General features: G+C 45.1%; 1 pseudogene; it reads right to left on the reverse strand.

Annotated features, from left to right (window-relative positions):
• Window positions 1-5,539: 5,539 nt before the first annotated feature.
• LOC114684795 lies at window positions 5,540-5,685 on the reverse strand (annotated as a pseudogene).
• Between the last annotated feature and the right edge of the window lie 9,016 nt (window positions 5,686-14,701).

The following is a 14,701-nucleotide window of genomic DNA, read 5'->3' on the forward strand; positions in this document are numbered from 1 at the left end:
CACTAGACCTCTGGGAAATAGGCACCCACCTTTCTAAGTCTCTTGTTTCCCTCAAGGAGTTGTGTGCCTTGCTGGCCGAAGGGATAAAATGCTGATTGAAAGAATGTCTGTCTGTCTCTGTATCTCTCTCTCTTTGTGTGTCTTGATATATATATATGCATGTACGTATGTTTGTACCTACCTACCTATCTATCTACCTACTACCTATCTACCTATCTGCCTGCCTTACCAAGTTACATGCTGCTGGGACCAGCGGAAGAGTGGAACTTGGTTATCTGGGTTACGCTGGTGGGGTGGCAGAAACTCTGTCGGACTGGATGGAGAATGAGCATTGGCTCTGACCATGACTGTCGCTTCGTTCCCAGTTGGGCATGGCCATCTGGGAAGGTGAGCCCTGTCTTTCTAAATTGTGTTTTCCAAGAGAATCTAAAAATTGGAATTTTTACATGAAATCTCATTTTTATATGCTGGACTTTAGGTCAATGAAAAGACCCACGAAGCCACATCTGGGGGGGGCTGATGAAACGCCAGGCTGCCTGTGTGAGTGCTCCCAAGGTTGGCTCTTGCCGCTTTGTATTTGCGAAGAGATGGAGTGCCGTTTCCCAGGCCATCTCACAAGAGGGTGACTGACTCCTCTGTGTCCTGTCCCCTGGAGCCGCCCAGCCGCCTCCTGTCTTCTGGAGAGGATGGAGACAGTCTTATCACCTGCCTGTCTTGTTAGCCCCGCCCCCTCCGCCCGCAGCTCCCCAATAGAACAGTTGTGTTTAGCCAAGAGGGAAAGGAATCCTCTAGAAAGGAGCAGGGCAGAGGCAAGTCCCAGCATAGCAGCCTTGCAGTGTGGTCCCCGCAAGTGTGCGGGACAGAGACAGACAGACCTGGGGTTGAATCTGGACATCGCCAGCCACTGATTATATCACTGCCCTCCTCTGGCTTGTTTCTATCTGTCAAGTGATCAAAACACTTGCCTTGCAGGAGGGGGAAAGGAATTACAATTTTATACCAAGGTTATAAATTATACAGAAAAGGATTAAGGACTAAGATGCATGTCGTCTCTTTATAATGGTGTTCAGGGACGCCAAGAAGAGTTACTTAGCCCCTGAGGATCGTGACCCAGACAGGGCTGGCTTTGGATTTGTCTTGCAATTTGAGTGACAGTGGGTGGGGCAGTGGGAATTAAGGAGGAATCGGGGTGGTGCGGGGATGAAATTGGAAAGTATATTGTGACTCACCGGCGATTAGGGCTAGCTTTGTATCTAGCGATGGCCTTGGGTATTATCCGTATTTTTATTTTGAGTCTGTGGCAGGAGCCCTGCCGAAGCCATGAAGCTAAACCTTGGCTCCTTGTGTTTTTCTCTTGAGTTGTAGCGGCAGACTTTATATCCCAGACAGGCTGCACAGGTCATGCAGAAGTAGGAAAGAGCTGCTGGGTTTTGGGACAGCGTGTGGCGGAGCGCTGGCGTAGATTAGGAAGTAGGAAGGATGCTAAGAAATGGGTAGAAACTGTGGGGTGAAGCATCTATGTTCGAGAGACACCGCAGAAAGCTTGATCCTTCATTCAATTTCGAGTTATCTTAGTGATGTGTGTGTGTGTGTGTGTGTGTGTGTGTGTGTGTGTCTGTGTGTGTACATGCTTGCCCATAAGCACATTCTGGTTTTCTGAGATGCTAATGACTACTTGGAATAATGCTGAGGAAATACATATTTCATACAGCTAGGGGACTAGGCCCTGGGTTCCTAAGCCTCGTTCTAAGCGCGCCACACCCTTGCTGTTGGCTTTCTGAGAGAAGCCTTACTAAGCTAGTGAGCACGGAGATCTTACTCCGCTGGTCTCTAACAGAGACGCAGGTGCGGGCTGCTTTAGAAGGTCAGAGGCAGGAAGCTGACCTGGCAGATGCTCTCTCTCCACATTCCCTGGGCCATGGGGTAACTATTGAGGAAGGCCTGTGGGGCCACCACTCCTGAAAGATTCAGATAGCAGTACATCTAGGTGTATGTTCAAAGCCACCTGAGCCCACAAGGTGTGGTAATAATGAAGCATGGTACTCCAACACATGGAAGAAACACCTTCTTTTTTTTTGTCCCAAGTTCCCATCCTACAGTCTCCTTTGAGAAAGGCTAAAAATAACATCTCCCAAGCTGGAGCCTACGGGGGATGGGAATGTGTGTGGTGCATAGGATTTAACTCTCTAGGGTCTCTTTGAGGGGCCTCTCCCAGGATGGTAGAGTAGCCCATACTGCCTGGCGGTTTCCTGGTCCCCAAACCCAGAGTTCCCATAGCTGTCATCCCGGGCTGAGAGAGCCTCCTGGGTCTCCTGGTGGTGGCTTCCTCCCATAAATCAGCTACAGACAGCTGCGGCCACTTGCACCCTGGGATAGGAAAATAGGACCCTGTTGCTAGACAGAAACCCAGGCTCCACAAACATGGCGGGATCTCAGGGCAGGGGGTGCCGAGCCCAGGCGCTAGCCAAGCAGGCCCAATAGCCGGGGAGATCCATTTGTTTATTTTCCCAGTGTTACTGCTGTCTGTACCACAAGAAGGGGGCCCACCCCCGCCCCCTGCTGCGCTGAGGTGGAGGCCACTTACTGCTCCCCGCCGGAAAGGCTTGCTGACTGCTGCTGGCTGATTTATTTATTTTAGTTGCACATAGACTGTCTGCCTGGTCTAAGTTTGGAAGCCAACAGGAAGTCATCCAGTCAAATACCAGGCGCTCAATACGTGTGTTTTATTTGGTCCAACAAATATTAGGTTGAGAAAGAAAGGGAAGCCTTCTGTTGACGTATTCCCAACCCCTTCCCACGCTCAACATCAATCACCCCCCCTCCCTCAAAAAAAATTCCTGTAGCACCATCTAGCTCAGTCTGGCTGTGAGGCTGACTTCTTCCTGTGATTTGAGTGGCTTTTTTCCAAAATAAGTTCTTCAACATTTTCCTGTGAAAATGTAATAACAATGTTGAGGTGGAAATATATATATATACTGATTCTACCATTAACACATTTCCATAATTGGTTTCTAATATATCTACTCATTTTATTTTTGACACACTTCAAAGTCTGTCTCAGCCATCTGAGTGCTTTCCCCTAGTCTGGAATCGAGGCTGTCAGCCACTGGGCTTAAGCATTTGTTTGCACTTCCTTTGTTTCAGGGCGAAACTCAGGCTTCCCAGTGTATGCCGCTGGCATTTGGGGGCAATGTCTCCCACAGAAGCCCTGGAGAGCTGCCCCCGACTGCATGTGGGGCCCATCTGCCATATGCATTTTCTATCACTCAGGCCCCAGCTCATGCTTCCTCAAGGGAGGGTGTAGGATGAGATCTCGGGACAAAAATGGAAACTGTTTTGTTTATAAAGGACAAGTGTATACTTTACTGTATTCCAAACCCTATGAAGATATAATAAAGTTCCCTATGTCTCCACTTGGTCCATCTCCCTCTCTGATCCTTTACAGGCAACAACTATTCTGGATGTTTCCATTATAGATGGTGTTTGCCTCTTCTCTTAGATGCATTTAAGCATATATCGTGCTCTCCGTGGACAGGGCCTGTTTCAGTCAGCAGAATATGTTTTTGTTGTTTTCCAATCTTTGGAAATTAAATGTATAATTACATTATTTCTCCCCCTCCCTTCCTCCCTCCAACCCTTTCCATGTAACCCCCACCTTCTCTCAAATTCATTGCCTTCATTTCTTTAATTGTTGTTGCTATATATGTGTGTGAATATATTCATGTATATACATGTATATAACTTGATCAGTCTGTCTAAAGTTACTTGTATGTATATGATTTCAGGGCTGACCATTTGGTATTGGATAATCAATTGCTGTACTCTTGTCTGGGGAAGACTACTTTTCCTGATCTCAACATTCCTTAGCTCCCTATAGTTCCTTGGTTAGCGGTGGGGCCCCATGAGATTTCTCCGTTCCATGTTAACATGTCTGTTGGCGTCATCTTGTTCAGGTCTTGTTCGGGTAGCCATGTTAATGAGACTTCATGGATGTAACCTCCCTGGCATTTCTAGGCGATGCAATCTCCCAGCAGAGTTCTTGGTCCTCTGGCTCTTAAAATCTTTCTGCTCCTTCTTAAGATGTTCTCTGAGCCTTAGGTGTAGAGACTGTAGATGGATACCCTGGGTTGGGCACCATATGCTCACCTATTCTCTGTCCTTTGATCTGTTGTTGTTTTCAGTAATGATCTTCATCTGTTGCAAAGAGAATTTCCTTTGTTGAAGGGTAAAAGCTATACTTATCTGGGGGTATAAGGATAAATGTTTAGATTGTTCTCTCTCTCTCTCTCTCTCTCTCTCTCTCTCTCTCTCTCTCTCTCTCTCTCTCTCTCTCTCTTTCTCTCTCTCTCTAGTCCTAGCTAGCTTGGAACTCTATATAAACCGGGCTGGCCATGAACTCACAGAAGTCCACCTACTTCTATCTCCAGAGTATTGACAAATATTCTTGTTCCAGTCATGTTATACATATATGCTTTCATTTAAAGTATCTAGAACTGGCTCTCTGCCAGAGTTGCATGCAGGCTGTCAACTGGCCAGGGTAACCACAGCGCTGGGCAGGACAGTTCAAAGGGAAAGTGCATCCAGGTGTGAATTTATGGATGACACCAGCTGCTCCATCATCCAAAATGTGAAAGGCTCATGGGAGAGGGTGATGTGCTCACCGTACTGGAGCCAGAAAGAGAGGCTCAGAGGATTGCTGACATTGCTGCTGAGTCCTGGGTATCTACCACTTGGCCAATGGGATGAGCTACAACTGTTAAAGCATTTGTATTGTGTGTATTAAAAAATATCTAGAATTGGAATTGCTAACTTTATAGATTACATATAGACACACATACACACACCACACCACACACACACACACACACACACACACACACACACACACACACACACGGGTTTTAGAGACAGAGTTTCTCTGTGTTATTCTTGTCTGTCCCTGAACTTACTATGTAAATGAGGCTGGCCACGAACTCACAGAGATCTGCCTGCTGCTGCCTCCTGAGTGCTGGGATTAAAGGTGTGCACCACCACTGCCTGGCTCAAGACTTAATTTTATAAGAAGTGCTAAGTTCTTCTGCCTCTAAGTGTTTTTTATTCTAGCATTTTAACACTTTACCAGTAAGTGAGTGGTGATTCTGGTTGTTACCCACCCTTACCAACATTTGATGTTGTCATTTTTAAAAATTTTAAAATTATTCACCTGGATGGTAGATGAATAAAGGCAAACCCATTATGGCTTTAATAACACTGTTTTTGAAACAAGGACTCACCACATATCTCAGCCTGACCTTGAAGTCAGTAATCTTCCTGCCTCAGCCTGTTTGAGGTGGGATCACAGGCACCAGCCAGCATGTCTTTTAAAACAATGTATTGTTTGAAGTGGGTGTCTCATTGTGTGGTCCCGAATGGCCTGGAATTCGTCATGTAGCTCTTGCTGTCCCCCAACCCAAGGCAATGCTGCTGTCTTTGCCTCCCAAGGGCTGGGATCCCAGGCACAAGTCACCATACCCAGCTTTAAATTTCCCTCTCCCCCAACACAGTCTCCCGCTACCACAATTTATACAGTCAGGTTTCCCCAAATTTTGGGAAATTGCTGAGGTCAGCACATTGCAGCTGCAGTGGATGAACCTCACCCCCAAAAAGCCATCTTCTTGGCCATTCTATCTCCTGCCAAGTAAATATTGACATTTTAATTTAGAAAATCACTTTGCAGTTTTTCTCCTGCTATAATTCTGTCTTGGTTCAATCAGTATCCCTAATGCGGTCTTAAAGTTGAATTTACATTTTCTGTAATTAGCATGGGTACTTGCCTTGAGTGATCTGGAGGCTGAGATCAATGCATAGTTTTTGAAATCATTATAATCACTACTAGTAGTAGACTTTCCTATTACAACCTTTTTGGAGGACAGTGTATTTAGGAATGAGGGGAGTCATTTTTGGTGGTAAGATTTGATGAGAAGAGCATCGTGGGGTGTAGAGCTTGAAGGAGTGACGTCAGCCAGCCTGTGAGTTTCTGCTTTCACTGCATACTTGATGGCAGCTCTCAGAATGAGACTTAGCCCTGGGAAATTTCTTTCTAGCCCAAAACATTGTATTTTGAGACCTCAATTCTACTCCAGGCCTCCTTGGCTTCCTTGGCAGTTTGTTTTGCTGTTTGTCCTAACTCTGTCTGCTGCTGCCTGGGCAGCCAGTGTACATAAAGCCTTTTTAAAACAAACAAACAAACAAACAAACAAACAAACAAGCAAACAATGTCTCCACCATTTCTGCTTCAAAATTTAGTCTCTCACATACAGGAACATATCTGTCAACCTTGACCTTTCTTCTGAGAGAACAGACAGACATCTTACCAGAGTTGTTCTCTAAAAGTACCAGTATGGTGTTAGTCTGGTTCCTGCCACTGTGACAAATACCCAGAGCAATTCACTTAAAAAGAGGAAAGATCTATTTTAGCTCCAGTTTCAGGGATTCAGACCACAGTCACTTGAACCTATTGCTTTGGGCCAGTGAAAGCACAATGCATCATGGGCCTGTGAGAGCACAGTTCATTGTTGTAGGAGAGTACACTGGGAGGAGATGTGGTCCCCTTATGGAGGCTTGAAAGCAGACAGAAAAGACGAGATGGAGGTCACAATATCTGTTGTAGAATATTAGTCTAAGGTGTATTACATTTGTTGATGCTGTGGAATATTTGTTTAATGATGCAAAGATGTGTTGCATTATTTTATGTTGCATTTGTTTAGCTCTGTGAAGCTGTGTTACTTTGCCTGTCTAAAACATCTGATTGGTCTAATAAAGAGCTGAATGGCCAATAGCAAGGCAGGACAAAGGATAGGTGGGGCTGGTGGGCAGAGGGAATAAGTGGAAGGAGAAATCTGGGAAGAGGAGATCAAGGAACGAGAAAGAGAAGGAGGGAGGACTCCAGGGACCAGTCACCCAGCTACACAGCAAGCCATGGAGTAAGAAGTAAAGAAAGAAATACAGAAACAGAGAAAGGTAAAAGCCCAGAGGCAAAAGGTAGACAGGATAATTTAAGTTAAGAAAAGAAAATAAGCATACTTCTAAGTAAGAAAAAAGCCAAGTTAAGACTGGGCATTCATAAGAAACGATAAGACTCCATGTGCATTTATTTGGGAGCTGGGTGGCAAGCTCCCCTAAGAGTAAAGAGAAATAAAATGACATACTACAAATATCCCTTTAAAAGGCACACCCCCAGTGTTCTCATTTCATTCTACCAGCCTCCCATTAATGTCCTGGCTGGACCATGCACTGGGTGATAAATCTCAGATCCAAGTTACAGTAGTTATGACTAGTAATCTCTGTTACCTAGAATGAAAGGCCCACATTGGAAAACAAGTTTTTATTTTGAGTGTGTGTGTATGTGTGTGTGTGTGTGTGTGTGTGTGTGTTTGTGTGTATGCAGATGTATATATGTCTGTGCATGCGTGTGTGTGGGAGGCCAGAGAGGATGCTGGGAGTCCAGTCCCATCACTCATCCACCTTGTTCACTTGAGATAGGGTTTCTCACTGAACTGGAACTAGACTGGCACTGAGCAAGATCTAGTGATTGTCCTGTCTCTGCCACTCACATGCTAGGGTGACACACACATGGGGCTAAAACCAGCTGTCATATTCATGTCATCATGCTTATATGACAAGCATTCCTACCCACTCACTGATCATCTCACCAACCACATAATTTTTTTAATGTTGGCTCAGAGCCTAATTCTGTGTTAAGTACATTATAAACATTATAGCTTCATTCAGTCTCCATGCCTCTATCTATGAATTTAGCCATTCTTAGAAGTATGCTTGTTTTCAAATGAGGAACCTGAGGTTTAGAGGCTGGGCAAGCACAGATAGCCATTTAGTTGGTAAGCTATAGGATCATAGAATCCATACCCGGGCAGTGTGATTAGAGTGGAAGACTTTTTAAGTTTTCTATTAGTCCCATGTAGAATGATGCTGCCCTGTTTCCTGGCTTCAACATCACACTTCTTATCTCCTTCTTGCCTCACTCCATGCTTCAGGCACACTGACAGATTCACCGTGACTAGACACAAGCCAGACTCTCTCCTAGCTTCCTGACTTGTCAAAGGCTGCTGCATCTGCCTGACCTAGAGCATTTGATCCACTCTTCACCCTTTCCATCAGTTGAGAGCATCCCTTCAGAATGAGGTCAAGCATGGCTGCTCCCAGGAAAGCTTCTAAATCGAGAGCTTTTCCTCACTCCTCCCTGTGTTTCTCCACAGCACTAGTGTGTTAGTGTTGCTTTGGTGTTTCAGTCTGTGAGTTACGTGAGGTGCAGCCTGGTCTGTATTCTAGAAGTTAGCTGGGAAACACACATTGAGAGCAGGATCTGGGATGAAGAGAGAGGCTCAAAACTGAGCGGAAAGCAAGTTGAGCAGAACAGTTACGTCAGGGGTCTAGGAAGGCAAAACTGTGCTGTGGCAACTCCTCACCGAGTGAGGGGCCAACCTCTACGCTCTTACGACTACCAGTCATTAGATGTGGGCTGCTCCTGGGAGAGCTAAGTTTTGAGCCCATGGTACCCAAAGGCTGTTGGACATCTCAGCTCTGCATAGTGCTCTGTAGCATGAGATATAGATGAATGAATCTGTGGTGGTTTGAAAGAAAATGGCTCCCAAAGGGAGTGGCACTATTAGGAGGTGTGGCCTTGTTGGAGGAAGTGTGTCACTGTAGGGGCGGGCTTTGAGGTCTCTTTTGTTCAACCTTCCCTCAGTGTGGCAGTCAGTTGACTTCCTGTTGCCTGCAAGATGTAGCACTCTCAGCTCCAGCACACATCTGCTTACATGCCTCCATGCTCCCCATCATGATGATAATGGACTGACCCTCTGAAACTATAAGCCAGTCATTCCAATTAAATGTTTTCTTTAGAAGAGTTGCCCTGGTCATGTGGTCATGGTGTCTCTTCACAGCAATATTAACCCTAACTAAGACAGAATCCATGGAGGATTCTGATGCTTCATACAGTCGTGTTTAAAAATTGGGAGAAATTTAGATGATGTGGAAATAGATTAGTACATTAATTACATTTGTGTTAAAAATAGTTAGTTGTTTGGTTCTTCAAGATGCAAAATTCCCTCATGTGTTCAACATTGCCTATCAATACAGTTGACATTCTTGGAGGAGGGAAAGTGTATGTCTAAATTAAAAAAAAAAGCTTTTCAACTTGCTTGTAATCATCAACACAACATATGATCATGACATAAAGTAAACATGTTTATTGATTGTTATTAGAGCCTGGGACCATGCATGCGACTTTGGTGCACCTACTTTCTTTTTTCTTTTTTTTTGGTTAAGGTCACAATGGGATCACATGGGTCAATTCCAGCTTTATGCGGTGAATTAGGGTGCCAGTTTGCTGACAGTTAGGTTCAACTTTAGTCTGTAGAATCAATAAACCAGATGTCCCCTCTCTCCCCATTCCTGGGTATTACTGAATTGGTCCTGGGGTATGGCCTGCTTGGTTTACAGCCTCTTACAGATATAATGAATTTTCATCCTGGTTCCTCTCACCCAGATGCAGAAGTAGCCTACTGGAAGAAGACTCTGGCCTTGGGAACCACAGGACCTTTGACCTCCAACTACCTGGAATCTAAGCTACCAATGGAGAGACTCAGAAAGAACGAGACTGCTGGCAGAGCTGCTCCCTTCCTGGATTATCTCAAACTGTGGTCATTTAGAGAATGGCTGGGGAATTGTTTACCTCCCTGTGTAAACACATATGCCATTTGTCAGTCTGAATGTACCAGGGACCTCCTGGTTGCCAGCTGGAGGTCCTTGGTGCCCCTAGCATGGCAACTGGACAAGATTTTCAGGATCGGCGTTCTTTACAAAGATGCAGAGACCCCAGTCCCCTTTAGCTTTCTGCCTTTGGGTTCAAGACAGGAAGATTTTGGAAGAGGCATTTTGGAGCATCTTGCAAACCATTCTTCCTTCACATTTTACACAGTGGCCCAACTCTCTATTCGAAGTGCAACTTGTGGAGCACCCACTCGTATTGACACGACAATCTTCAATATTTTATGAGTGGCTGCATGCATTCATTTAATGAACACTTGAATTGAATGCCTCTCATATGGCAAGTATTGCTTTAGGGGCTAGATATATATCTATAAACAGATAAAATCCCTGATTTCACAGTGTCAATAGTCCAGTGAGGGAAGACCATCCACCACAGTAGGGAAAGCATGGCAGACTGCATGGCAGTGGAGGTGTGCAGGTGGGACTTCTCAGGAAGCAGAGTGTTTGGGTTGGAAGCAGAGCTAGCTGGTAACTCTCAGGCCCCACCCTTTGCTGGCTGTGTTCCTCATCCAAATGACTCTAGAATCTTCCCAAACAGTACTACTATCTGGGAGCCAAGTTGTTCAAACACCTGCCCCTGTGGGTGGTGGTGCTGGTGGTGGCATTTCACATTCCAACCAGAACAATGATCCTATCTGCTACACAGGAGAGTGAGCCCAGAAAAGGAGTATAGCGTAGTGGTAGCTGAAGACCTTTCAATACAGATGAGATGATATTTAAGCAGAAGTTAGAAAGAGGTAAGACAGTGAACTATGTAGATATTGAAGAGAAGCATTTTGGATGAAGTGGCATAGGCTGACTTATACTTTGGCACAGATTAGCTTGTGTCTTAGTTGGGGTTTCTATTGCTGTGATGAAACACCATGACCAAATAGCAAGTTGGGGAGGAAAGGGCTTATTCAGCTTATACTTCTACATTGCTGTTTATCACAAACACAAGTCAGGACAGGAACTCAAGCAGGACAGGAACCTGGAGGCAGGATCAGATGCAGAGGCTATGGAGGAGTGCTGCCTACTGGCTTGCTCCCCATGGCTTGCTCAGCCTGCTTTCTTATAGAACCCGGGACCACAAGCCCAGAGATGGTATCACCTACAATAGGCTGGTTGTCCTCCGTCAAGCAGTAATTAAGAAAATGCCTTACAGTTGGATCTTATGGAGGCATTTCCTCCATCAAGGCTCCTTCCTCTTGGATGGCTCTAGCTTGCGTGAAATTGACAGGAAAACCAACTGGTACAGTCTGCAGGGGACAGATACAAGAGAAAACGAGAGACCAGTCAAGAGGCCACTGTGGAGGAAGGGCTATAAGGGTGGGACTTGAGAGTTGCTGGCTGGCTCTGCTTCCAACCCTAATGCTCTGCTTTTTAGGTGTAGAGGGATGATGGTGGTAATGGCGAAGGCACTGAGAAGCTGTCACATTTGGAATCTGTCTGGATGGAGGGGTTAATGGAACTTGGTGATGGATTGATATGATAGAAAGATGACTTAGGGGATTTTGGCTCTGGCAGTTGGGTAAATTGGAAAAGCTATTGACTGCCAAGCAGACAACTGAAAGCAGTTGGTTCTCTGTAGAAAAGCAAAGGTTCAATGTTGATGTCTGAGTGATGCTTAGGGAATATGAGCTGGACATTAATGGATGACATCGGTGTTACAGAAGTAGATTTTTTTGAGCCATCAGCATATGGCTACTATTTTAAACCAGGGTAATAAGTGAAATCACCCAGAGAGTGGATGTAGATGGAGAGGATGATGATGGAGTGGATATAGATGGAGAAGATGATGGAGCATCAAGATGAAGCCTGAGGGCTTCCCATGTTAAAGGGTCAGAAGAGACTGAGAAAGAGTAGACACCAAGATCTTCTGGGAAATAGAATCAAGACAGTGTTTTAAGAAAAAAAAAAGAATTACTTTATTTACTTCTTATGAGCTTGGTCTGATAAAGACTTAGAAATGAGCATCAGGTTTGCCAATAGCATTATTGGTGACATTTTCATAAGCAGTTTTGGAGCATGGGACTGGGGGTCAAGTGGACCCTTCTCTTATCTGCATCTCTGGGTGATTGCACTTACCATCCTGGATGATATTTATATGTTGATGACTGACAAGTTTATTTCTTCAACCCCGATGTCTTCCCTTAATGCCCGGCCTGTATGCCTAACCATTCATTCACTAACACCCTAGGTATCAAAATGCAACCTTTGTGGAATAAACGTATTCAAGTCTTTGGGGTAGTTTTGTTGTAATAAAGGGACAGAATGATGTCATTGCATTGGGATTTGAGATCATCAGAAACTCTTTCTGAGAGAGATTGAGATAAAAAGATACAGTTATAGAAATGATCTAGAAGCATAGAAGGAAAATAATAAAGTCAGAGGAAGACAATATAGGTATATTCTTGAGGAGCTGAGAGGGATCCTAAGCCTAGTCCTCTGCCAGGACATGGGTGATTGATTCACCTCAAAGGAGAGGGCAATGGGCACAGGTGTGCTGTGGAATATTCCTTTTGTACACTGTGAAGATGTGTTGTTTTCACTGGTTTAATAAAGAGCCAGCTGACCAATAGCTAGGCAGAAAGAGGTTAGTCGGGAGAGCCAGACTGAGAGAATGTGGGGAAGAAGAAAGGTAGAGTTGCCAGCCAGATGCAGAGGAAGCAGGAAGTGTAGAAAATGAGGTAATAAGCCATGAGCCATGTGACAGCACATAAATTAATATAAATGGGTTAATTTAAGTTGTAAGGTGTAGTGGGTAGCCATTCCAGCTTTGGTCTGGAAGTTCCAATACCCACTGAGGCTTTGGTAACTATCATGCCTACAAGTCGGGTCCAAGAGAGGGCCCTGAAGACCCGAGATTCAGATGCGCCACCCTCCCTTGTTTCCTGGACCGTGGACGCTGGAGGTAGACAGAGGAGAATTCTCCAGAGAACACCGCCAGACTGTATAGATGTAACCAACCGTCCCACCAAATAAGAAACACAGAAACAATGCGAAAGAGAAAGCCGAGAGGTCAGAGCTCAGAGCCAAAATCTCACCCTTCCGCCTGCGGTGTCCCAGCCTCCCGAATGAGAGCCCTATTTCCTGACTGTTCGTCTATTTAAAGAGACAGAACAAGCCACAGCTATCTCACCTCACCAGTTCCTCAGCTGGTCCTGTTTCCTCAGACTGGAAGCTTCTGTGTCCTCATCCCAATAGCTCTCAGCTGAACTGTGTTGCTCCAAAGCCTGAAAGCTTAACCAGCCAAATGCTTCTAGTTCCTGGTCCTCACGCCTTATATATCTTTTTGCTTTATATCACCACTCCCTGGGATTAAAGGCTGGCTTTCTGGGATTAAAGGCGTGTGCCACCACCGACACACTCTTGCTATGGCTCTAATAGCTCTGACCCCCGGGCAACTTTATTTATTAACATACAATCAAAATCACATTTCAGTATAATTAGATTACCACCACAAGACTGCTCTGTGCCTTTCTCAGACCCTGCAACCTACCTATTCCTTCATTTGTAAGTTATGCCACTAAATAAATCTCCCTTTTAACTACGTGGAGTGGTCTTAATAATTTCACCAATAGTATGGGCTAGTTAATAAGAAGCCTAATCTATAGTCGAGCATTTGTAACAAGTCTCTGTGTGGTTATTTGGGAGCTGGCTGGCGGGACAAAGAAAGTCCATCTACACAGGTCCAGGGGAGAGAATTGGTCAGCATGGTGGGGGCATGTGCAAGTCCTCTTTTGATGGCTTCTGTTTTGATTGTCAGCTGAGAAGTGAGGTCAGGGGCTGTGAATGAAGAAGAGGAGCATTGAAGACTAGATGAAGGCTGAGCAGGAGTGAGATGATTGTATAGGAGAACTGTAGGGAAGTTGGGAAAGAAGGTGGATTAAACACTACGGAGAACTTGAAGAGAGACCTGTCAATGTTACAGACTGTCCCAGGGATATCCATCTACCAAGGCAGACTAAAGAGTAGGTGAAACAGCCTGGTGGCAGTGGTGCACACCTTTAATCCCAGCACTGGGAGGCAGAGCCAGGTAGATCTCTGTGAGTTCCAGGCCAGTCTAGTCTACAGAACAAGATCCAGGACAGGCACCAAAACTACACAGAGAAACCCTGTCTCAAAAAAAAAAAGCAACAACAACAACAACAAAAAGAGTGGGTGAAACATTGGGGTTTTTCCAAGTGGTGACAGAGAGGAGAAACAACCAGTCGTCCATGAATTCTAAATGGAAGGCAACCAGGAAGACATAGCGCTCACTAGTAGTGGGGTGCTATTTACTGGAAGCCATGAAACAGATTCCCCCGGGGGTTCTGGAGTTTGTAGAATTCATTCTAGAGTGAATGGTGGGTATAAGTATTATTTTACTCAAAGACTTCCATGTCCCACTAAATATAGTCCTGGCATGGTCATGTATGTATGCCATCCTTCACTCTCACCTGTGCGCAGACAAAGTGAACTCACAGCGAATAGAAAGAGCGTGATTCCGAGAGAGTTGTTGATGCCCAGGAGCTGAGCAGGCTGTCTACCACTAGCCTCACCCTTCCCTCTGCTCCCACTCATGTTCTCTTCTTAGAGTAGCGGAGACTTTGGTTCCCTAAATGGCAAGGACCCTTTTGTGGTGCCTAATACGTTCCTCAGCTCTGTGTGCCCCGGAGTCCCATGACTGAGTCCTGTGCCATCAAACTGTCTCATGATCTGTTTTCCTGGTGCCTGTAGACCATCGCTCAGTTCCCAGGAAACTCAAAGATAAATAAAGTGGGTATTTATTTACATTGTTGCAAAAGAGGTTCATTCTTGGATGTGTTTAAGTGATAGATTTAGGGAATGACAAAAAAGCCTCTTGGAAATATTTGTCCCCAGTATGATTTTATATTCAGAGCAGCAA

This window comes from Peromyscus leucopus, chromosome 14 (genome assembly GCF_004664715.2).
Source record: "Peromyscus leucopus breed LL Stock chromosome 14, UCI_PerLeu_2.1, whole genome shotgun sequence".
Lineage (NCBI taxonomy): Eukaryota > Metazoa > Chordata > Mammalia > Rodentia > Cricetidae > Peromyscus > Peromyscus leucopus.